Here is a 26,591-nt window from a genome sequence, read left to right on the forward strand (position 1 = left end):
CTCTCACAAAGAAAAAAATAGAAAACATTAGAATATTATTCTAGGACTTAAAACACTGAACACTTAGAATTACAGAAAGAAAGAAGAGAGAAGATGGAGAAGAAAAAAAATTAAGAAAATGTTTAAAAATGTTTCAGGCTGAAAGATTTGAAGTTTCACATTGAGAGGGATCATCAAGAGTTCAATACAATGGTTACACAAGACCCATGGAAAACTACCTCACTGAGAAATTTCAGAACACTGATTACAAAGTGAAGTCCTAGAAGCTTCTGAAGAGAAGTCAAAAGAGTCCACATTCAGAAATCAAAATTACATCAGACCCTCAATAGAAATGTTAGAAGCTGGACAGTAATGGTGTGATATCTTCAAAATTCTGAGAGAAAGTGATTTCCAACTAAGACTTGTATACCCAGCCAAACTATTTTTTTAATCAGACACAACAGTTCAAATGAAGGCATGCAACTTTTCAATAATTTTACCACTCACGCAGTCTCTCTCAGGAAGCTAGAGGAGGATATAATTGACTAAAATAAGGTGATTCACTAAGGAAGAGCCAAACAGGTGACCCAAGCAAGAAACGATCCATTAAAAATATTTCAAAATAAAGACATGATATGAATTCCAAAAAATATGGCAATAAAATCCTAGAACAAGTTTTTTTCTCAACTGAGGGTAATTTTGTCCCCCAGGGGATATATGACAATGTATAGAAACAGTTTTGTTATCACAAGTACAAGAGTGGAGAAGAGTGCTACTGTCAGCTAGTGGATTGGTGGATAGAGGCCAGGGATGCTGCCAAACATCCTACAGCGTGCAGGACAATCTCCTGCAATAAATAATAATGCAGCTCAAAATGTCAATAGTGCCAAGGACGTTGAGAAACCCAGTCCTAGTAAACAGTAGCTGTGCAACAGACTGAAACAGGAACCAGGGCAACTTAAGGGTAAAAGACTTAGAATTAATTTTGTGGTCAGTTTAGAACCACTGACTTATTAGAGCTAAGCCTCAGAAAGTAGCTTTCAACAAATACAAAAAATTATGACATAATGTGAGCAATGCGGTTAAAGAGCCAGGCAGAAAGAACTTGGGGACACAACTAAGCTACATTCCTTGGTCCTGATCACTTCATTACTAATTTTTGGCCTAACATAAAAGATTCTTCATCACCTTGCCATGAACTAACATTCCAATTTTATCTCCTGTCAGTTTCATCCACTATACAATTTATGGGTTTCTGAACACACATCAATTTAATTCTCCATCATTGCACATACCATTTTTCATCATGAATATCTCTGTCTACCTTGTCCTCTCGAGGAATTTATCACCATCTCCAAAACTAAGCTCCAAAACTCAATAAAGTATGAATCAATTAAAAATGAATAAAATGGCTTCTAAATAATAGTACATTGTTATGTCATTTGGAATATATATTCATAATGTAAATAATTTGTATATATATTAGTTAAGATAATTTCGGCTACTATAATCAAGCTTCCCCAAAATGTACAATAGCTCAGGCAAAATAGAAATTTTTTGCTCACTAACATGAAATCCAAATCATTGATAAGTAGGATCCTCTCCTCACAGGAGTAATTCAGAGTTCCAGGTACCCTTTATTTTATAGTTCCACCCTCTTGACTTCTCATTTTAATTTGTTCATCAGCATTAAGTGAACGGATGGGTAAAAGTATGCAGAATAATGTGCAGGAGTTTTTATGGTCCAGGTCTGGGTTCATTGCACACATCACTTTTTCTCACTGTGTATCAGCTACATGACTGCACATAACTGCAAGGAAAGCTGAGAAATACTGTCTACCTGCATGCCCAAACAGAAGAGGAAATAGAAGGTAAATAGCTAGCCAGTCTCTGACATTGTGTGGTTCTAAAAAGCCTTTCTAGCAATGTTCAGAAACAAACAAATGAAGTACAAGGAAATTTGATTATGTGTAAGGCACATTTGCAACAATTGACTGTCACATAGTTGTTGAAATCACAGAACAAAATGACAGTAAATGGAAACACTGAGATAGAAACATGAAAGAAAACAGGAAAGGTCCCTGAGTTGCAAGATATAAAATGAAGGAAGCAGGACAGATGAGTAAATAGTGTCAATTTCATACAATGAGATGCTGTTAGAAATGGTGGACAGCTGTGAGTTAAATACTGCCATATATAGCAAGAGGATGCTCCTCTTCCTCCTGTGAGTCAGGAGCATTAGAAGAAAAAGCTTTATTATCAAAAGTTAAAAAACAAAACAAAACAAAAAACTAGAAAGCCACTGTTGTCAAGGAGGTGAGAAAGATGCAAAAATGGCATGTAGATAATAGAAACATTGATACTATATTTCTCTTTGTAGCAACTGTGAAGGGGACTTTGCTCATGATTTGGCTTTCTGTCTATTATTGGTGTATAGGAATGCTTGTGATTTTTGCACATTGATTTTGTATCCTGAGACTTTGCTGAAGTTGCTTATCAACTTAAAGAGTTTTTGGACTGAGACAATGGGGTTTTCTACATATACAATCATGTTATCTGCAAACAGAGATAATTTGATTTCCTCTCTTCCTTTTTGAATGTCCTTTATTTCTTTCTCTTGCCTGATTGATTGCTCTGGCCAGAACTTCCAATACTATGTTGAATATGAATGGTAAGAGAGGGCATCCTTGTCTTGTGCCAGTTTTCAAAGAGAATGCTTCCAGCTTTTGCCCATTCAGTATGATATTGGCTGTGGGTTTGTCATAAATAGCTCTTATTATTTTGAGATATGTTCCATCAATACCTAGTTTATTGAGTGTTTTTACATGAAGGGTGTTGAATTTTATTGAAGGCCTTTTCTGCCTCTATTGAGATAATCATGTGGTTTTTGTCATTGGTTCTGATTATGTGATGGATTACATTTATTGATTTGCATATGTTGAATCAGCTTTGCATCCCAGGAATGAAGCCAATTTGATCGTGGTGGATAAGCTTTTTAATTAACGTGCTGTTGGATTTTGTTTGCCAGTATTTTACTGAGGATTTTCGCATCGATATTCATCAGAGATATTGGCCTGAAATTTTCTTTTTTTGTTGTGTCTCCGCCAGGTTTTGGTATCAGGATGATGCTGCCTTCATATAAAATGAGTTATGGAGGAGTCCCTCTCTTTCTATTGTTTGGAATAGTTTCAGAAGGAATGGTACCAGTTCCTCCTTGTACCTGTCTGCAAGAATGTGGCTATCACTCCGTCTGGTCCTGGGCTTTTTTTGATTGGTAGGCTACTCATTACTGCCTCAATTTTAGAACTTGATATTGGTCTATTCAGGGATTCGACTTGTTCCTGGTTTAGTTTTGGGAGGGTTTATGTGTCCAGGAATTTATTCATGTCTTCTAGATTTCCTAGTTTATTTGCACAGAGGTGTTTATAGTATTCTCTGATGGTAGTCTGTATTTCTGTGGGATCAGTGGTGATCTCCCCTTTATCATTTTTTATTGTGTCTATTTGATTCTTCTCTCCTTTCTTCTTTATTAGTCTGGCTAGCGGTCTATTTTGCTAATCTTTTCAAAAGAACCAGCTCCTGGATTCATTGATTTTTTGAAGGGCTTTTCATGTCTCTATGTCCTTCAGTTCTGCTCTGATCTTAGTTATTTCTTGTCTTCGGCTAGCTTTTGAATTTGTTTGCTCTTGCTTCTCTAGTTCTTTCCATTGTGATGTTAGGGTGTCAATTTTAGATCTTTCCTGCTTTCTCTTGTGAGCATTTAGAAATACAACTTACAAGGGAGGTGAAGGACCTCTTCAAGGAGAACTACATACCACTGCTCAAGGAAATAAGAGAGGATACAAACAAATGCAAAAACATTCCGTGCTCATGGATTGGAAGAATCAACATCATGAAAATGGCCATACTGTCCAAAGTAATTTATAGATTCAATGCTATCCCCTTAAGCCACCATTGACTTTCTTCACACAATTAAAAAAAAAAACTACTTGAAATTTCATATGGAACAAAAAAAGAGCCGGTATAGCCAAGACAATCCTAAACAAAAGGAAGAAAGCTTGAGGCATCACACTACCTGACTTCAAACTATACTATAGGCTACAGTAACCAAAACAGCATGGTACTCGTACTAAAACAGATATACAGACCAATGGAACAGAACAGAGGCCTCAGAAATAACCCCACACATCTACAACCGTCTGATCTTTGACAAACCTGACAAAAACAAGCAATGGGGAAAGATTTCCCTATTTCATAAATGGTGTTGGGAAAACTGGCTAGCCATATGCAGAAAACTGAAACTGGACACTTTCCTTACACCTTACACAAAAATTAACTCAAGATGGATTAAAGACTTAAACATAAGACCTAAAACCATAAAAACCCTAGAAGAAAACCTAGCCAATAACAATTCAGGACATAGACATGGGCAAAGACTTCATGGCTAAAACACCAAAAGCAATTGCAACAAAAGCCAAAATACACAAATGGGATCTAATTAAACTAAAGAGCTTCTGCACAGCAAAAGAAACTATCATCAAAGTGAACAGGCAACCTAGAGAATGGGAGACAATTTTTGCAATCTATCCCTCTGACAAAAGGCTTATATCCAGAATCTACAAGGTACTGAAAAAAATTTACAAGAAAAAAACAAACAACCCCATCAAAAAGTGGGCCAAGGATATGAACAGACACTTCTCAAAAGAACACATTTATTTGGCTAACAAACATATGAAAAAAAGCTCATCATCACTGGTCATTAGAGAAATGCAAATCAAAACCACAATGAGATACCATCTCACGCCAGTTAGATGGTAATCATTAAAAAGTCAGAAAACAATAGATGCTGGAGAGGATGTAGAGAAATAGGAATGCTTTTACACTGTTGCTGGGAGTGTAAATTAGTTCAACCATTTTGGAAGACAGTGTGGCAATTCCTCAAGGATCTAGAACTAGAAATACAATTTGACCCACCAATCCCATTACTGGGTATATACCCAAAGGATTATAAATCATTCTACTATAAAGGCACATGCACACGTATGTTTATTGCAGCAGTATTCACAATAGCAAAGACTTGGAACCAACCTAAATGCCCATCAATGTTAGACTGCGTAAAGAAAATGTGGCACATATACATCATGGAATACTATGCAGCCATAAAAAAGGATGGGTTCATGTCACTTTTAGGGACTTGGATGAAGCTGGAAACCATCATTTTCAGCAAACTAACACAGGTACAGAAAACCAAACACTGCATGTTCTTACTCATAAGTGGGAATTGGACAATGAGAACATATGGGCACAGGAAAGGGAATATCACACACCATTGCCTGTTGGGGGCTGCGTGGCTAGGGGAGGGATAGCATTAGGAGAAATACCTAATGTAGATGACAGGTTGATGGGTGCAACAAACCACCATGGCACATGTATACCTGTGTAACAAACCTGCACGTTCTGCACATGTATGCCAGAACTTAAAGTATAATAAAAAATAAAATAAATAAATATTATTAAGATAAATAAAGAAATAAATAAAACTAAAGATATATAATAGAACAATGAAAGGGATTTTTTAAAATACATGAGCGATTTCTTCATATGGTGTAGAATTGGGTAAGTTGAATCGTATGAAAAAGAACTGCAGGGTAGGGGAGGTAAGGATTCTGGGTGTGAGGCTTTTATTAAGAAGATAATTTGCTTCACAGAGTTGGATGCAGTGACGAAAAAGAGAGGTGGAGTAATTTAAATTTATTTTCATGGTTTAATCATGTGACCTTTTATTGTGACCATGTTATTCAAAAGATCAAGTTGTGCATCTCAAATATATGCAATTCTTGTCAATTATATCTCAATAAAGATGAAAATTATTTGTTTAATTAGGGAACATTTTTTTAAAAAAGAAATGCCTGGAATGCGCTCCTGCTGCTCCTGTTTCTCAGTTAGCAAACTTCCTTCTGATTGAAATTTGAATGTTACTTCACTGAAACTTTTCCTGACGCTCCTGATAATGTCAGCCATACAGGATCAGGACCCTATACCTAACCTTGAAGACCTACTCACAGTGTTGATTGAACAATTACTAAATTAACTTATTTAATATACATATCCCGCACAAGAAGAGCTCAGGACACTATCAGTGTTTTACACTGTTATGTACTTGGCATCTAGTTATGTATTGTACCCACCAGAGACATGCAATGTAACTGCTGAATGATAAATGTTGGGCAGAGGAGAGTAAGAATCCTCTGTTTCTCCTAATTCTGTGGAATAGTTTGCTTAACACTGTCGTTATTTCTTTATTTGGAACAGCTTCTCAGGGAAGCCATTTGGTTTTTGGAATATTCTTTAGGGAACATTTTTTGCCTGCCAACTTCATTTTAAAAAATATTTATAGAACCATTCAGCTTTTTAAATTTTTTTAGTAGCCAAATTTAGTAAAATTCATTTTGTAGTGTAATAGGGGACCTCACTTTTAAAAATCATACACTTTTTGTTTCTTCTTTCCTTCCCCACTCACTTCCTTCCTTTGAGGGAATGCTCTAGACATTCCCATCTTCTAGCAATTCATGCTTACCTAATTATGCTCTCGTTTAAGAAATACCAAAGGCTAATCTTAAATGAGGGAAGGAGACCCCATTGTGGAATCTTCCCGAGTAGGGGTAGTCGTGAACAATGAGTCTACCACCATGCAGGGAAGTCAAGATAAGACCAATAAGCCCTCAGGAAGATCAATATCCCAAGATAGCCATAGGAACAAGACACACAGACCCTGGATCCTGCACTACTCTTGCATATCTCTCATACCAAGTTTCTCTTTTAAAACCCTATGGTAAATTTTAAAATTTAACATGGTTCTTTAGCGTGATAGTTTACCATTTTCTCAGTATGCTGGCTCTCCAATTAAATCTGCTTATCCTCCCACCAACCGTCGCCTCTAATGTTTGGCTTGCAGGTAGTGAGCAGTGGAACCTAGGTCCAGTTATACCACTAATATTGTGGTTTTATCTATTTCTCCTTGCATATGAATTTCAACACCATATGAGTGTGTGTGTGTGTGTGTGTGTGTTGTCTTTATAGATATTAAGAATATGTTACTAGGTACTGACATGGTTTGGCTGTGTGTCCCCACCCAAATCTCATGTTGAATTGTGATCCTGAATGTTGGAGATGGGTCCTGGTGGGAGGTGATTGGGTCATGGGGGCAGATTTTCCCTTTGCTGTACTCCTGATAGTGAGTGAGTTCTCATGAGAACTGATTGTTTAAAAGTATGTAGCACTTCCCTTTTCCCTCTGTCTCTCCTGCCATCATGTGAAAATGTGTTTGCTTTCCCTTCACCTTCTGCCATTGATTGTAAGTTTCCTGAGGCCTCCCCAGCCATACCTCCTGTACAGCCTATAGAGCTTGAGTCAATTAAAGCTCTTTTCTTTATAAATTATCCATTCTCAGGTAGTTCTTTGCAGCTATGTGAGAATGAACTAATACAGGTATCTACAAATGTAAAAAGGGTTATATGTTTCTGTTGATGAGCTTATTGTGAAGTCTTCACCTCCAGTAGTAGACTTCCTTTAACTTTTGAACATACATCCTTTCTCCTTTCACTTTAAACTTTATATTCCATGTTTCTTTTATAAGCAGTATATAGATTTTGTACTGTATTTTAAATTACTTTTTCTATAATTGGAGAAAATAATCTATTCATTTGGAAGGTAATTATTTGTGGTTTCATCTATTTATTCTGCACTATTTCTTTTTCTCTCCTTTCTTTTCTTCTACTGGATTGGTCAAATATTTTATAAATATTTCAGTATTTTCCACCCCACTTGCTTAAAGGCATTATCTTTATTTATATGCCCAATTAATGGTTACCATAAAAATTATAATATAATTTACTTACTTACCTTGTCAAAGTCTAAGTTCAACAATGTCTTTATTCTTCTCCCTGCAAATATGGAGACCTTATTTTCCTCCATTTAATTCAATACAACTTCTATATTATTCATTTTGTTATTTTTATTTCATTGTTTAAGAACCACAGAAAATTAATATGATTATTATTGACCACATTATTTGTTCTCCATTCATTCTTTTTCTCGTATCTTCCAATGGAATCATTTTATTTCAGCTTGAAATATATCCTTTTCAACTTTATTTCTTTATTTGCTTATTTATTGACACAGGGTCTCACTCTGTCACCCAAGCTTGAGGACAGAGATGCAATCATGGCTCACTGCAGCCTCAACCTACCAGATTCAAGAGATCCTCCCACCTCAGCCTCCTGAGACTACAGGTGCGTGCCACTATGCCTGGCTAATTTTTGTGGAGACATGGTCTTACCATGTTGCCCAGGCTGATCTCAGATTCCTGAGTTCAAGTGATCTGCCTCACTCAGCATCTCAAAGTACTCGAATTAGAGGCTTGAGCCACTATGCCCAACCCTTTTCAACTTCCTTTAATGAGGCTCTGCTGATAATTAACTCTCTCAATTTTTTAAATTTTTGTATTTGTTATTTTTACATAAAAATATTTCTTAGCTCATTCTGGAAATCTATTTTGACTTGGTGTAGAATTCTAAGTTATAATCTTTCAAAACATTTCAAATATTCCTTTGAATTTTGACTTCCATTTTTGCTGCTGAGCAAATTTAATAGCTGCCCTCTTTTTACTCTGCTTTGAATTTGTTTCTATTTTCTTTGTTCTGTGAAATTTCAGCCTCTAGATGTAGATTTTATTTTATTTATACGCTTGTTGTTTGTTGTGATATGGAGTCTGCAAATTGGTGTCATCAGTTCTGGAAGATTTTCAACCATTGTCTTTTCAAAGCCCCAGCGAAAATGGGATTATTTTCTGAGACTGATTAATTATACTGTATACCTTCTCACTTGATATTCTATCTTTTACCCTCTTCTCTATAATTTCTAACATTTTTTCATCAGTGCTGTATATTAGTTTATTTTTGTTTTTGATGCATCTACAAGTTTCTAATTATCTCTTCAGCTGTGCCTAATCTCCTATTTAAAATGTTCCTTGAATTATTTAATTTTTTTTAATTTCTGAAAGTTTCATCTGGTAAAAATCTGTAAACTTACATATCTGCTATGTTAATATTTTAAGTTGCATATATTACTTGCATGTATTTTCAAAATTATCTTTCATTTATTTAAACATATAAGCATAGTTGTTTTTTTCCTCCAATATAATAGCCCGTATCTGAATCTGAAAATTCTAATTTACAGGAATCTTTGTGGGTCTCTTTTCACTGATGGTGAAGTATATCTTTGTATGCTTTGTTAATTTTGACTATTTGCTGTTTATTCTTTAAGAAATAAAATCATTTTGATAATTTAAAATACAGATAAATGTACTATAATATTTTCAAAAAGAAAGTACAATTGCTTCTGCTAGGTGCCTTGGTGCACCTCTAGTCTAGATTCACCTTAAAGCAAATGTGGAGCTGAGATTCACAGACTGCCCAGACACTGTGAAACCATGCGGCAAGCCCACGCAGGGCTGGTAAGCTTTTGGTTCACTCTTATCCTGAGGGTGCAGCCCTTTGCTGTCCTGGATGTTATTGGAAGTAGTTCTCCTCTAAGCCTTTTTACTTGTATGTCCTCTGAGCTTTAATTTATTCCCTTTTGACTCATAAGGCATCAAAGTAAAAGTACAAATTTGCTAAAATAGGGAAGCATCTGTAATGCAACAGAAAATTCATGCTCTGCTTACCTTTCTAGGTTCTTGTTTTGCCTTTATTTGGCCTAATAACTTCATACTATTTTGTCAGTAATCCACAGCTTTTGAGAAAGATTGTATCCTGCAAGTTTAGTCGTAGATTGTGAGTGTGAATAACTTAGTTTGCCTTTACTAAAAACAAAATCATCTTCTAAAGTCATTCCCTACAGTCCACAATGAGCCCACAGCTAGAAATAGATCATTTTTCCTTCTGAAAGCAGAACAAAAGAAAATGAAATATGTGATCTCCTGAGTGTCTTGTACAGCTGAATTTCACATGCCTTGTCTTTTTATCTTTCACAAGGACTATCAAAGTGTCTCATACAGTAGATGCTCATGTTTACAATATGAGTAAATACAATTTACCATATTCATGTGGCTACATTTACCCACAGGAATTTTTATAAATACCTACAACTATGTAATTTGAGCTTAACATTAGATACTAATTTCCCTGGAATAGCAATGGTAGGAGGGGGAATCCCTGGGAGCTTAATTTAGACATATGACTAGAAAAGAGAAGTCAACTCAGAGCCACAAAACTGAACTTCATTCTGACAAAGGGGAGGGGAAATTGCATTTTTAGGTTTGGTGAGAGAGTGAGAACCTGAACTCTCAAATTGGACAGATCTGGATTTGAATCGCAGCTCTGCCACTTTCCAGCTACCTGACCTTAGGCAAGTTATTTAATCTCTTATAAGGGAACGATAGTAATATATTTTTCACTAGGTGGGACTGAAAGTCAAATGGGGTAATAAAGGTAATTTTAAATGCACAATGACTGACTCATAGAAGGTGATCAATAAATATTGAGACTATCATTTCATTTTTTTGTCCTGAGAAATAATTACCATCTCACAACATAATTTGTCACTACTAATTAGGCATACAGAAGCAGAGTAATAAAAATCTTTTATATTAATTACCAATTCTGGTAGTTAGCCATTGGCTGCTTAGAACACAGTGCTGAGAAAGATTCTGAGGAAAGCATATAACGACTGATTATCAGCATCTTCCATGGAATCAGTGATAAGAACCAGGTGCATCAATGCCTTTTATGTGCCATAATTCACAAAGATTGTTAGAGGGATATAGGCAAACACTCCTATAATAGCACCTATACATCTATAATACAGTATCCTTCAGTCAAGGCCAGGATTTACTTGTAAGTTTTTGCCCAGATCATAACTTTTTCATATATGTAGGCTGTAAACACAGACTTTTTATTCCTTATTCATCAAATTATCTGCTCAGAAAACTAAAATATTCTGTCTGTGTCAGAGAGTTCAGGATATCATCCCAATTTAATCAGATCAGCAGAAGTGAACACTATCTAGCCTGGCCATTTAGCCATGTTTTCAATGACCTTTTCTCTGCTTTCTTCTCCAGTTGAAATTCCCAACTCAATTTGTCATATCCCTTGACTTGCATTGTATGTTGCCTCTACAAATCTATTACACGACTATGCATTTGACTATTTTTGTTTAATCATAGCCTTGATTAGGCCATGATATTATGAGGTCACCAAAAAGCCATCTCAATTTGCAGAAGGTCATTTACCTCTTGTATATGCCCAGAACCAGGCACAGAGCTGAGCACATAATAGGCAATCAAAAGTTATTTGTTGCATTTATATGTGGGTAGATCAATAACTTAATTTCTATAGAACAATATTCTTTTGTTTGCTCTTATTGTAATATATTGCTTTTATTTAATAAGCCACAAAATACTTCAAAATGAGACGCATTTTTTGTATACATTTTATGCAGTAATGTAAGTAAGGCATAACTTTATTTGAATCACAATACAACCCACAATTCTATATTTTAGTAGAAAAGAAGCTGAAATTTTCAAAATCTCAGAAGGGTCTACTTTTGTTTGAATCAATGCAAAGGCCATGAGAATCTGACATCTTGATGCATCTGGTCAGACATAAATGTCCTTATAATGATACTTTGGAAAGTTACTTTTGAATTCCCACTGGGTTAGACTATGTAATGAGAGTGGCACCAAGGGTTGTGTAGTCTGTATCACATCCTCATTCCCCAGAGATGGATCTTCTTTTGAAGCACTTAAAATCTTAAAAATAGATTTTTATGTAGAAGTCCCATTATCCCATCTCATATCTTTACCAAAAACTGGAAGTTGTTGAGATTGGAAATTTTGTAGGTCTTTTATTCTGATTTGTTATAGTAGTTTGAGAGTGGAAGTGCCTTTGCAGATGTTAGGGAAAACACTACCCACTCAATGGGTAAAAAAAACAAATCTCCCTTCCACTGGACAAGATACTTACTTCATTGAAACCAAGCATGATTCATTGCTATTTTCAGCAATAAAACACCAGTGAGGTAACTGGGCATAAAATATTACTATTTTTTGCTTTTTTAATCATCATTTGAACCCATGTTCAAGGGGAAGGTAAAGGTAGGAATGAGGGAGGAAGGGAGAGACAGAAAAATGAATTGAGGGAGACACAAAAACTACTATGACTGTTCTTTTGAGCTGTGTTGTCTCTAAAGTTAAATACCTCAGTTTATTTCCTCTACAAATCAATCTTACGCCTCTGAAGTCTGGTGCATTCACTTGCCTTTTTGATTATTTCTTTAGAACCTAAACTCAAAGATAAGCACTTTTGGAGAAAACAGCTAAACAAATCCATCCCTTGCATTATGTCTCTTCAGCATTTACAACTCTTTCAGACAGAAAATACAGTCCACAGAGATCACCGTGCTGTGTTGCAGATGTTGCAAATGTCATTTCTACTGGATATTTCCCTCTAGGAGTTATTTTGCTTTTCCATAGAGGAAAATGGTTCCCCAAATACCTTCTTTGGCCTAAGCAGTCTACGGGCATTTTAAATCAAAGGCACTGTCTGTGCTAAAGGGGGCAATAGTGGCTCCCACTTGCTAAGGGAAAAGGAAGATTCATAAGCAGTTCTAACAAATGCAAGGTCCATCTAGAAGCCTTGGGCTAGAATGACTTTTGCTTGCTGTTGTGTCAGCCAAAGGCTGTGTTGCTTCAGTGAGCTCTATTTTTGGAATCATAGAGCTGATGCTACAAATCATCATGAGGTTGTCTTACTAACTGTACTAAAATTTCCATTCCTTATATCACTTATGAGCTAGTAATTGCAGTTAAAACATAGCAAGAATGCTTGTTTGACAAAGAGCAACATAACTATAATTATTAACAATGAAATGATTTTGCAACCAAAACAACAGTTTGAATAATGTTGGGAAACCTAGTGATTTTTTAAAGTTGTTTTTGTTTTGTTTTTCGAATCATAATTAGGGCACAAACCAGAGTTTAGTTCCTGGCTCCCTGACGTAGTAATAAAATTTTAGGAGTCCCCTGTTTAACATTCCTGGGCTTCAGTGTCTTCGTGTTAAAATGGAAATTGTATAACATTTCAAGAGGTTGCTGCAAGATGTGAAAGAAGAGGCAGTGTATGCAATGCATTTGCAGAATATCTGACATACATAAAGCACTCAAAAACACTTCCTTCTTTGTTGAGAAATCATGGCTCATATTCAAAAAGAGTCTCTTACTGGACAGGAGATGATTGAAGTCACTGATCATTTTTAATGGTGCTGTTTAATTTGTCTCTAGCATTTTTCTTCATTTCCCCATTGTGTGGTTCTGGTAGATTGAAATAACATGAGGCTTGGGCTACTGCTCTTATTGTGACATTTTGATACAGTTCTGACCAAATATTTGAATAGAAAGACCATGAAATATAATGTGCTAGTTTATCGATTTCAAGAAAGTTTCATTTTTTAAATTAACCACTGTGAAACACTAGACTAAAAGTTAGGAAGCCAATCTGATTCACTGTGTGTAGTGTTTTAGAATTTGTGCAAATCATTTCACAAAACCTTTCCTCATTTGATTTTCATAAAAACATTATAAGGGTATGCAGGCATTTTTCCCCCTAAAGTTAGTAAACTAAGGATCCAAGTGATGAATTCACTTGCATAGGAACAAACACTAAGTTATAAGATTAGCAATTCAAGTCTCCTAAATTGAAAAAAAAAAAAAAAAAAATGGATGCTCTTTTGCAGCACACAAGCTGTCTTCCCACTTAGTTGGGTCATCTTGAGCAGATCACATAACCTTTCTGTATTTCAAGGAGGACAATTATGCCTGGCTAAATATTTTACTAAAGTATTAAGAGGATCAATGAAGACAATATACACAAAAGAGTTTGAAAGGCTTAAAATTATAATTATCATTATTATTCAGGAAATAATTGACGACATAGTTCCTCCCAGACAGTTTCTCCCCTACAATTATATGGGTCACCTGGTCATGTCTTCTGGTCAGGAAGGTTTGGGTGGAGTTGGCTTTATTCCCATAACAAGGATCTCCACTGGGACAAGTCTCCACTGGGACAACTAGGATGGCTGGGGCTCCTCTCTAGAATGTCTGTCATCAGCAAGGCCAGCAGTGTTGTTAATATGGTGGAGCAAATGTTCCCTGGAGCAAGAAAGTCCAAGCCCCAATGATGCAGGATTTTTCTCAGCCCCTTCACCAGACTCATAGCAGGGTTGCTGAGTCTACTCAGCCCACTGTGCTCAGCCCCTTGCAGGAAGGGGCACATGAGAGAGTGTGAGATCTGGCCAGCCACTCTGCGTACCGACACTCAAGCAAGCTTTGTGCAGGGCCCATGGCCAGACCAGGTGTGTCACCTTGAGGGGAACACATCGGTGCCCAGGTGAGGGTGCCATGACCCTGAAGCCCAGAGGGAGTGTTATAGTGTTCCTTTAGTTCTGCCATCCACAAATGGCAGTGCATTAGCAGCTCAGTTAGCCCCTTGCCTCATTGTGTGGGGTGAGTGCCCTCCGCTAGCAAGGGCAAAGGGCCAGTGAGACAGATTTTCTGGGTACCCGCACTTGGTGGGTCACAAGCTCTTGTCCAGAGTCCAAAAAGAATGAGGTCACGTGGACGATTGAAGGATGATGAAGGTAGAGAATGTTACTGAGTGATGAAAACATCTCTCAGCTGAGAGGAAAGTTGGAGAGGGGATGGGAAGGGCAGGAAATCTTCCCCTAAGTCAGGTTGTCTCTTCCCTGAAGTCAAGTCATCTCCTCCTCTACTAACTGAGTCTGGGGTCTTTATAGGAACAGGATGGGGAGTGCGTGCTGATTGGTTTGTGAGTATACAAAAACAGTTTAAAGAGAAGACACCACTCAAACATGGGCATAACAGTGTAGAAAACCAATTAGAAAAGGGTACGTATATGTAAAATAGGTGAAAGGTGGGGACTAATCAGAGAAAAGCAGGCCAAACAGGAAGACAAGTTCTCATCCAGTCCGAGAATTTAACTTGTAGCTTGGCTTTCAGGCTTTAAACTGTCTTCATCTTAGAGGTGGGGTTTCACCAGGTACCTGTCCCATCTGCCTAGGCATTTGGCTGCCTCCTGTCACTGTCATCAAGTCACAAGCACTTCCCAAGCTTCTGCTTGTATTACTTTACCAAATTGGCCAAAGTTAGTCACATGGCCAAGTTCAGAACCAAGTAAAAGAGGAGACTGCACTAAGGGATTGGGATACCCAGTTTGACATAAGGTTTTTGACTTTGCTTGTGATGTTTTTCCATACAAAATTTTATGTTTAATACAGCATAATTTATCAATCTTTTTATTTATTGCATATGGAGCTTGATTCCAAAGTTTCCATCTCTCCTCATAACCATTAAAAAATAATTCATCCTTTTTATTTCTATTGTTCATATGTCTTGCTTGCTCTTTCTTTCTTTCTTCTTTTCTATTTAATTTGAAGTCTGTTGTGGTATATGTTGAGATCTAGATTCACTTTTATTATTTTCCCAAATGTCAGTTAAGTTTTTCCAATATAATTTATTTTTTTAAAAACTGTATTTTCCCCAGAGCTTTCAGGTATGAACATCATCGTACACTTAATTTCAGATGTAACTGAATCTATTTCTCAACTTTCAATTATCTTCTAATAATTTGTCCATCAACCACTAAGTCAATATATTAGATTGGTGCAAAAGTAATTGTGGCTTTTGTCATTAAAAGTTTTGCACATAGAAGTTTGCATTTCTGTACCAACCTAATATTAATGAGCCAATATTTTAGTGATAAAGGCCTTATAATATATTGAATATCTCTCAGGACTAGATATTAAAGACCCTTATTGCTGTCCTTTCTCATGGTTTCTATCGCTGCAATCTTGTTCTCATGATTTTCTTAACTATTCTTCCATGCTAATTTTTCCATGTATACTTCAGAATCAATATGAATAGCTCCAGAAAATAAATGGTTACTATTTGACACTTTTATGATGTTGACACATCATATTCAAGAACAAAGAATGATGTCTTTCCATTAGTTCAAATCTACTCTTGTGTCTTTCAGGTGTGTTTTAAGGATTTCTTCAGATAGATTTTGCAAATCTCTTAAGGGTCTAATTTATATTTTTATTGCCATGGCAAATTATGATTTCTATCATATTATTCAACTAATTTTTGTATGCTAATTTCATATTACGTTAGCTTAATAGACTCTTCCATCATTTTTGTTAGGTTTAATGCATATTATGTTAGATTTTTCAGGTATGGTATCATATCATTTGCAAAAAGAGGTAGTTTTCTTGTTTTGATAAAAAAGATAATTTTCTTTTTTTGTAGTAGAGAGAATATTCCCCACCCCCATAAAATATTCACATCCTAATTTCCACAGTCTATGTATGTTATCTTACATGGGAAAAGGAATTTTGCAGTTGTGATTAAGTTAGTGATCTTGAGATGGGAAGATTACCCTGGATTATATCGGTGAATCTAGTGTAATCACAAGGGTTCTTAAAGGAGAGAAAGGCAGCAGGGTCAGAGTCAGAGAGGAAATGTAACAACGGAAACAGAGGTTGAGGTGATACACTTTGAAGATTAAGGAAAGGACCACAAACCAGAGAATATTGGCAGCCTTTAGAAGCTAAAAATGACAGGGAAATCAATATTCCTTTCGAGCCTCCAACAACTTGATTTTAGCCTAGTGTGACCTGTCAGATTTCTGATATTGAAACATGAGTTAATAAATAGGTGTTGTTTTAAGTCACAGAATTTGTAGTACTTTGTTACAGCAGCAATAAGAAACAAATTCCCTTCTTCTTTTCCAATTCCTACATATCTAACTTCTTTCATTTGTATAATCACATTGGATAATACCTCTAATAAACTGTTATGAAGATACTGGAAATCTTACCTTGTTCCTGAACTACTTAGGGGAGATGCCTCTTTTCCATGTATCAGCCATGGAGTAAGCAATGTAATATTTTATATGTATATTTTTATAATTAGTATTTATTATTAGGGTCATTATATTTTTAGAATCAAAGGGTCTAATTCCAGAAAGAAAATTTATCTACTGACGCCCTTATGATATTGAATTATCTCAACACGTCGTAAGCGCTTGCCCTACAGGAACAGCCTATATTGAATAATGCCTGGCTGACCTAGTCTGTTTCCCTTGGGGAGTTTGAATTCAAAATGCAAGGAAAGTCTACACACAATGAAAGAGACAAAGAGTAAAGAAATTCATACAATAGATGTTAAAAGCACAGGCCATGAAGTGTTAGGTGCTGTACACAAGGGAAGGTCTTGAAGAGACTGAGATTGTGCAAGGAGTAAAGATGTCCTCTGCTCACCTCTTCATAACATGCACTGATGTGCCTTGAAAATGTAATAATTCATTATCCTAAGTGTGCTAATCCTTTCTGGATCTGCTACCTGGAATTTGAACAGTGGATAATTATTATGCCAACAAATGAATGTGTCATATAAAATAGCATTCACATAACTAAAATTTATTTTAAAAATTTTAAAAATTATGCAAGGAAGAATGAGGTTGAAGGGATCGCCAGATGAGGTATTTCTAAGCATGGAGATCTCTAAATGTATCTGCTATCTTCTCAATACCCAAAAGAGAGAAATATGATCTTCGACCATAGAGGAAGAGTCTACATTGCTCTAGATTTAAGCAAAATGTTGCATAATTTGCATTTCAAAACAGATGGTAGAAGGGCTGTTGGGGTATGATTGAACATGAGTCCCATTTTGAAGCAAAATGGCAGAATACCAGTGGTTAATGATTCATCCAAAATCTGGGAAAGCTCTATTTTCCTTTCCTTCTCTTTTCTCAGTCTGCTTCTTTGAATTATGCATTTACTGCATTTCTCACACTCTCACATTTCGCTTCTAAATAGTTCAAAGTGGCATAAACCAAGACATATTCTTAATGTTTTTGTTGTTATGTAGAGTATAAAATAAATATAAGTACATGCTTAAAGACATTTACAATTCTGGCAGGTTTTTTGTTTGTTTGTTTGTTCATTTGTTTTTTGATAGGGTGTCTCGGTCTGTTGCCTAGGCTTGAGTGCAGTGGTGCGATCTCGGCTCAAGGCAGCCTCTGCTTCCTGGGCTCAAGCAATTCTCCCACCTCAGCCTCCTGAGTAGCTGGGATTACAGGTGCACCACCATGCCCGGCTAATTTTTGTATTTTTAGTAGAGACAGGGTTTCACCATGTTGGCCAGGCTGGTCCTGAACTCCTGACCTCAGGTGATCCACCCTCCTTGGCCTCCCAAAGTGCTGGGATTACAGACGTGAGCCACTGCACCTGGCCTAATTCTGGCAGTTTTTGAGGTTGTGTTTAGAAGGAGTGAGGGTGAGCAGTGGTTATACAGGAATGGGTTACCCATCTTTATGGTTATTTCATGATGATCTGCTAAACAAGGGGTGGATCATTCATGCCTCCCCTGTTTAGACCATATAGGGTAACTTCCTGACGTTGCCATGGCATTTTTAAACTGTTACGGCACTGGTGGGAGTGTAGCAGTGAGGACGACCAGGGGTCACTCTCGTCACCATTTTGGTTTTGGTGGGTTTTGGCCAGCTCCTTTATTGCAACCAGTTTTATCAGCAAGGTCTTTATGATCTGTATTTTGTGCTGACCTCCTATCTCATCCTGTGACTTAGAATGCCAACACTGTCTGGGAATGCAGCCCAGTAGGTTTCAGCCTCATTTTACCCAGCTCCTATTCAGGATGGGGTTGTTCTGGTTCACACACCTCTGACAGTGGGAAGGCACCTACCATTATCCTCAGGTAGCACCCACCGTAAAATGTCTCTATTAAGCTGATTCTCTGTCTTGTATTAGGAGTGCTATACTGGAAATGCCACATAATATCCCTTAATTGTAGTTTTCTTATCTGGGCAATATTAACATTGTTAATTAGGTTATATTATGTCATGTTTTCTAAACTGAATATTTACAGAATTATAATAATATTAATTTATGTGTATATATACATATTTATATGTACTTATATATTATTTAAAATTTTTATAATGCATATATAACCATTTATATCATGTATATTATTTAAACACATAGAATATAATATGTCAGGCACTTTTGAAATGTCTTAAAATATAACTCATTTATTATGAATTAATTTAGGATTTTTCCAAATATAAGAGTCACTGAAAAATGTAACTAAACACACTGAGTGTCATTTTATACATATTTAACCTTCCAAGGGAGCATCTTGTGTGCTGTATTGGGTGTGTTGGTCATTGAAGGAGGCAATGGTAATGGTATACAGCATCTTTCATGCAGTTTCCTCACATAGCCTTCCCCCAACACCTGAGGCAGGCTAAGAGATTGGGATCAAACATATTCCAAAACTAATTATTTTGAAAAGCAGTCAGCAGCTTTCATTTAGACTTGCATTAATTCTGTTTCTCTAGTTATGCATGCCAAGTTTCAAATTTTTAGAACATTTTTCCTTTAGCTCCTAAAGTAGAAAATTTAGGAAAGTGTGATTTATTTTATTTTTTGTAACTCAAAAATATGTACATCCACCTGTCTAAGACTCAACATAACAATTGATCTCAAATTAAGCTTAGGCAGTTTGATTCCTAAAGGGATCTTAGGGGAAAGGAAATAATCACAAGGAAATGGAGATCACAGATGGTCAGAAAATAGAAATGAGTATTTGTTCAACACATTCCTTTTTGTAGCCTTACATCATTAAGAGGCTAATATCACTGAATTATTGAATTCATCTTACATTAATCATTATGAAGAAAGAGGAGAAGGAAAAGAAAAATCTCTTTTAGTAGCAAAAAATGTATAGAGAGATCCCAGAGAGCTTAAATTTCCATGGCGTTGGAAGGAGACAGAGCTGGTGAGAAGTCCCAAGTCATACCCAAGAACAGAGTTTCTGAAGAGGAATCTCCAACTCAGGGTACATAATTCCAGGGAAGGTTCCTGCAACTTCAAAATAGTTATATGTATGGGAGCTAAATGCAGTGGCTCAAGAGGAGGCAGTTTAGTAATACTATGTAACAAAGAGAAAGTTAAGCACTCAAGAAATTTTACTGAAACTAGAGGATGCTGAGCTGCTATTAGGCATCTTATAAGCAAAGAACAGTAAGACCGATAGGGAGCCCCAAACTGAAGGAAGTCAAGAACTAGGACCTCTTTGTCAAGTTTTGGTCCAATAATCCTTCCTGCGTAATCAAGCTATAATTTAGGATGTGGAAATTATCCCAGGAAACCCTGAATTATCATCATCGCTCTTGACATTAAAAACTGTTGCCTTTCTATTTTGAAATAGACTTTCTTTTTGCTTGTTTAGATAAGTTTTAGCCTCACAGCAAGGATTCAATAAAAGAAGAAGGGTCTGGATTATGTGAGTTATTCAGAATGATTTTTAATAATTTATTTTTTTAGTACTTTACTGAAATATGAGGGTAAATGTCCAAGAACCTTGATAAAAGATGAGTTTTTCACGGTGTTTTATTAAAAGACTACAACAAATAGAAAAGTGCTGCCGTGTTATAGAAATCATTGTCTGAAGGTTTTCCAAAATAAGGAACTCCCCAAAATCTGTGCACTCGGCTGAATTAATGTGAATCAAATGGCAAAAAAAAAACAGACAAGGAGAGGAAGAAAGGCTGAATAAGCACACAGTTTGATGTCCAGATGGCAGATCAATTTCCTGAGACCGTAAGGATAAAAAAAAAGGAAATATCATTATTAATATTATTCTGTGTGCCACTCTATTAGGCTTTTTAATATGCTACAATTTAATAATTTATAAACAAATATTTCTTTTGAATGGCATATATTTGCTTTTTAGAGTAGGATTTATTTTTTAGAACAGGTTTAGATTTAAAGAAAACTTCAGATAGCACAGTTTCCAAATATCCTGCACCCAGCCCAATGGGCTTGTACTGAAAAGCAGCAGTTTCCTTTCTCAACTTCTCTTCAAATTCCTCTCTGCAGAGGCAGCAAATACGTAACAATCTTAGCTATTTTTTATACTACCTTATTATTTTCAAATTCATACCTGCATATTGTGTTTTAATTTTCTATTTTTAAATATTATTTTTTTGTCTAGGATGGAATATATGGATTTTTCTATATTATCATCCCCTTTAGAAAATATTTAGCTCTGATACACTTTCCCTGGCAGCATCCACCAAATACACACATTTGTGAAAACTCAACATCAAGTTTACTTTTATTACTGTAACTCTGTAATGTTCATGGGTGAACCATGTGCTAGACAGTGATTCCATTTAATTCTTTAAAAGCTTTTTTGGTGAGGTTAAGAAATAACTGCTTTTGTTTTGCCTTTTATAGGGAAAAAGTATCTATTTTTCAGATTAAAAAAGATATTTCAGATTATTTTCAGATTAAATATTTAATTTAAATATTAAATATATTTTCAGATTAAAAAAGGCTACAGAATTCTTTGCATATGCATGTGCATGATGAGAAACACTAAAGTCTTCAGATGTAAGAGAAATGATTCCACATAGAAGTAGAGAACTGTAGAAAAGAATGAAGAGTGCCAAAAAGGGTAAATATAGGCAGATTTAAACAAATGTTGGCTGTTTCAAATGCCAATAATAATAATAGTACCCCACAGAGTGTATAGGATATGCAGAAAGAAAATATGTAAACAAGAATTATACAAAGGGTTAAGTAAGGAGTGAGGAGTAAGCACATGGAGTTGAACTTGTTAGGGTCCTTAAATGTGTAAGAAGTGGTAAAAGCACTAGTTTAAGGTTGAACGTAGTAAGTCACAGGTGTACATTATAATACCTAGGGTTACCATGGAATGAATAATACAACGTGTATGATATATGATATAAAAAGCTAATAGAAGCAATAAAATAAAATAATAAATCATTAATTAAAAGATTAATAAAACCAATAACTTGATTAATAAAAAGAATCCAAGCAATGAAAAATAAAAGGAAAAGAATATATGAGATTATTAGAAAGCAAATAGCGTCGTGGTTTACTTAAACTCAACTGTATCAGTAAATAATAATTATATATGGTATATTTTATACTATGGTATATATAGTATATATATATAAACTTAAAAAAATAAACTGGGCTTTATAAATATTAGAATGATTTAAAGGCAAGAGCTATTATGAAAGAGAAGCAGGAAGCTTTAAAAATCATTACATACATGCACAAAAGAGTTGTATTAAAAAATGTAAAGCAAAAAACAGAATAAATTTGGTATAGAAATACATAAATCCGTAATTATAGTTGAAAACTGTAACTCAGCAATTTCATAAGCAGACAAAATAATCAGTAAGTTTATAGAAGATTTAAACAATGGGATGAATTTATTTGACCCAATTTTCGTGTATTGACACTACATAAACAACTACAGATTGCAAGATCCATCCCACAGCACATGAAACAATCTTAAATATATTGTGGCAGCCATGGAGGGATACCACTCAGATCTCTTTTCAAGGAAGAATTTGCCCTTTTGCTGCAACAAGAGCAGTTAACTACTAGTCTCCAGCTACCAACCCCTTCAGGATCAGTCTCAGCTTTCTAGCTGAAGCCAGGCTATTCCCAGGCAGCCCCCAGTTAATGACTGATCATAGCTGGGCATAGGACCTGGCTGTGTGTGCCCATGAAACTTCTCTAATAGCCAATCTTTGTTCTGAAACTCTACTTGGGTGTGTTGGAGATTCACCAGATCTTCATTGTAATCTGAAGCTCTTTCTCCACAATCCTGCTTTCTTCCTCCTTTCCTGCTACAGAGGTTGGATCAGATCTGTGTCTTAAATGAAGACACCTACCCAATTCTATGCTTTCTTCCTTATATTACTCATGGACATTACCAGTCTGTTCTATTTTTCTTATACTTCAAACTATCTCAGCATATGCTTTATGGAGAATTCAATTATGCATCTCATACTAGTAACAAGCAACTACATAATTTGTAAATCCCAGCGCAAAATAAGAATGCACGTCTCCCCGTTCAAAAGTATTCAGCATTTTAATAAAGCAAGAAAATCAGAGCATTAAAGTAAGCAAAGGGCCCTTCTAAGCATAGGGCCTGATGTGACCTACACAGGCCACATGCTCTGGCATCAGACGTGGTGTAAGAAAACAGATGAAAAAAAAAACTGTTTTGGCATTGGATTGCTCACTGCCTACCTGGTAATAAGCAATCCATCCTATGTGGTATATGGAGCACAGCACAGTCTCTAGTACAGTGTGATAGCCTGATGCTAAAACTGATGCTAATTTGAAAGAATGTTCTGGTGGAAGGAATTACCCTGAACTATGTAATGATTCAAATAAATCAGGATTTTAAAAGTAAGGGGAGGCTGAGCACAATGGCACATGCCTTGTAATCCCAGCACTTTGGGAGGCCAAGGCAGGTGGATCACTTGAGCCCAGGAATTCGAGACCAGACTGGGCAACATGGCAAAACTCTGTCTCTACAAAAAATACAAAAATTAGCCGGATATGGCCATGCATGCCTGTGATCACAGTTACTTGGGAGGTTGAGGTGTGAGGATCACCTGAACCTAGGTGGCTGAGGCTGCAGTGAGTAGTGATCTCGCCACTGCACTCCAGCCTGGGTGACAGAGTGAGACCCTGTCTCAAAAAAAATTAGTAATAATATAAAATATAATAGAAGTAAGGGTATGGGGGGGCAATGTATATAAGATAATAGTATCGATTATTATTAAATGACATTGATGTCCTATGTAGGGATAATGAAAAGCAGAGTGAAGTTACTAAAACATTAAAAGTAAAGTTTGATGAGCAGAGGGCCATTTTGGTAGCATATAAAAGGCTGTATCTTTTATATTCAGAGAAATAAAAATGTGAAGACCAAACCCAGCTTTTAATAGAATTATCAAGTTACAAAAAGGCAAGTCAGGCTGCGCACGGTGGTTCACGCCTGTAATCCCAGCACTTTGGGAGGCCGAGGCGGGCGGATCACGAGGTCAGGAAATCGAGACCATCCTGGATAACACGGTGAAACCGTCTCTACTAAAAATACAAAAAATTAGCCGGGCGTGGTGGCACGTGCCTGTAGTCCCAGCTACTCGGGAGGCTGAGGCAGGAGAATGGCGTGAACCCGGGAGGAGGAGCTTGCAGTGAGCCGAGATGGTGCCACTGCACCCCAGCCCGGGCGACAGAGCGAGACTCCGTCTCAAAAAAACAAAAAACAAACAAACAAAAAAAAACCAAAGGGCAAGTCAGGGCTCTCACTGGGAAAACCTGAACCCTGAAACATCTGATGAATGTATCTGAACATGTGATGCCCATTCAGTAGTAGGCCCCTCTCTATTAAATTCAGCACTCAACATACAAAACAGCAAGTAGCTATGCATTCTGAATTGCTTACCTTGAGTTGGTTTCTGTTGAACTCATCAAATCAGAAAGTTGTGCAGGTCAAGAAGCGATCTATATAAAATGCAAATGGTACATATGAGATAAAGCCTAAGCACGAAAGCTGCATAAATTGGTAGCCCAAACCTCAGTGTTACCCCCTACATTTCATTACTGCCCTCCTCTCTCTCAGATTACACCTGTGGCCACATGGAGGAGTCCTAAATGACCAACTGAAGGAGAAGCAAAAAACCGAAGCATGGCTTATAATGGGCCTGCTCAGTGTTTAGGCGCCAGCCAAAAATGGGCAGCAGCTACCTTGCAGCCACACTCCAGGGTGAACTTGCAAGACTTCAACAAATGGTACATCTGTTCAGGTACTTTGTGTAGAAGGAAAAATGATCTGAGGTGAGCTGAAATTATTTTGATTTTTATCTGACAGAGGACAGGAGCCACATTTTAATCATTTCCACCACCCTACCACCAAAGAAGGACTCCACAAATGTCTGTATTTGAATAGAGTGCCTATTTATGATTATCTCATTGAATAGAAATATATTTGCCATTTTAACAGAGAGTAATGTAATGATGTCTTCTTACTTCTTACCTCCAAGTTTTTATAATCTTGGTAATAAAGGCAAAGGCATAAGATGACTTGCCTGAAGATAAATGTAGTTGTAATAGCATTTCACTTAGGTTTGAGTGAGTATGTCTGTCCTAAGAGTTTTTGTGAACTATAAACTTCTTTAGAAGAAGAGACTTTCAATATAGAATTTTTCTTACCGCCCCCCCCCCCACAAAAAAAGCATAAAAATGAAACATAAATAAAATGCTCTATCCATGAGGGGCTGAACTTAGAATGTAGATCCTCTGATTCAAGGTTGGAGGTTAGACTACCCCCACTGGGCTTTGGAGAAATCCAACTGCAGTAACAGAAAATAGCTCTTGACAGCTTCTCAGTACCTTTGACTGCTGGGTGCGAAGAACCCAGCTCGTCATTATGCTTTCCAGAGAGGGAGCTGGAGTTGGAGAGCATAGTCTCCACTTTCCTGTTGGTAATTTCTATTCCTATGGAGCAAAGGAATGACAGTGACCTATAAGGTCCCTGGTGGTGTGAGACTAGGGCCAGAAGGTCAGTGAGAAAAAGAACACTGCATTAGTTTGAATCTATATGGAAGGGATGAAAAATGTAAGAAAGTCAAACACTCTGAATCTTATACCACAGCATGCATTTAAAATAAAATAGTAATGAATATGTATTGTTTGAAAGTTTAGAATAGTTTTGAACATATCAATTTATTTGATGTAATCTTCAAGACATTTCTGTGTGGCAAGTATTGCCATTTCTAATTCTATAAGTGGACTCAGAGGAGCTAATAACTTTCTCAATATCATCCAGCAATTGAGTAGTGAAGAAAGCAAGAATAGTAGTTTCCATCAAGATCTTAAATTTACATCTTTTCTTTCCTTTTCTTCTGGCAATGGGTAAACGTAAACAGGGGAGTACTGGCAGTAATTGTGGTTTTAGAACAATGTGGGTAACTTCATGCACAAGACAAGATGGATGTCACCATTAAAAATAAATACAGTAGAAAATATAATCATTCCTTTGGGCCATTTATACTTAAATGAAAGAGTATAGAAAATTTAGAGTCTTGCATGTGAGCCCAGACACTAAATTATTCCAATATGTACATATTTGGGAACATCTACATTACTAATTGCTCTACTGGCTTCCAAGTGGAGAAATTTTATCCAAAAGTTGCTTAGTAATTACTTTATCTTTGAGAATTGGCATTCCTTGATTGTCTGATATGCTTTGTTAATAATGAAAATACTTCAAAAAAGAGAAAAATTGTGAAAGCATGTGACAGTGTGTGAAAGCAAAGATTTGTTGCAGAGGTATCGAACCCAATAATTCCTACACAGGCACTGAAAGTATGCCACCAAGCAGGAGACGATCCAAACTGCCAGCAAAGCAACCAAAACAATACATATAGGTCGATCTTCAATAAACACTTACTTATGAAATGAATGAATATTTACATCACAGAGGCATCTTATCCTAAACTAAGATTTTAGGATTAAATACTCTAATAATATCTGTTGTTTTTGAAGGGCAAAATTTCTTGGATATATCTGTGCCATACATACCTTTAATTAGTGAACCATTTCTGTCTCCTATT

The 26,591-nt window shown here is 36.4% G+C and overlaps 1 long non-coding RNA gene across 1 annotated transcript in view; it reads left to right on the forward strand.

Moving 5' to 3' along the window:
* Window positions 1-24,987, forward strand: part of LOC134730770 (uncharacterized) — a 231,896-nt gene extending 206,909 nt beyond the window's left edge. Inside the window, exon 4 of the long non-coding RNA XR_010112730.1 lies at window positions 24,599-24,987. This is a non-coding gene — a long non-coding RNA (uncharacterized LOC134730770). The remainder of the gene's footprint in view (window positions 1-24,598) is intronic.
* Window positions 24,988-26,591: the final 1,604 nt, after the last annotated feature.

Source organism: Pan paniscus, chromosome 6 (assembly GCF_029289425.2).
Source record: "Pan paniscus chromosome 6, NHGRI_mPanPan1-v2.0_pri, whole genome shotgun sequence".
Taxonomy (NCBI): Eukaryota; Metazoa; Chordata; class Mammalia; order Primates; family Hominidae; genus Pan; species Pan paniscus.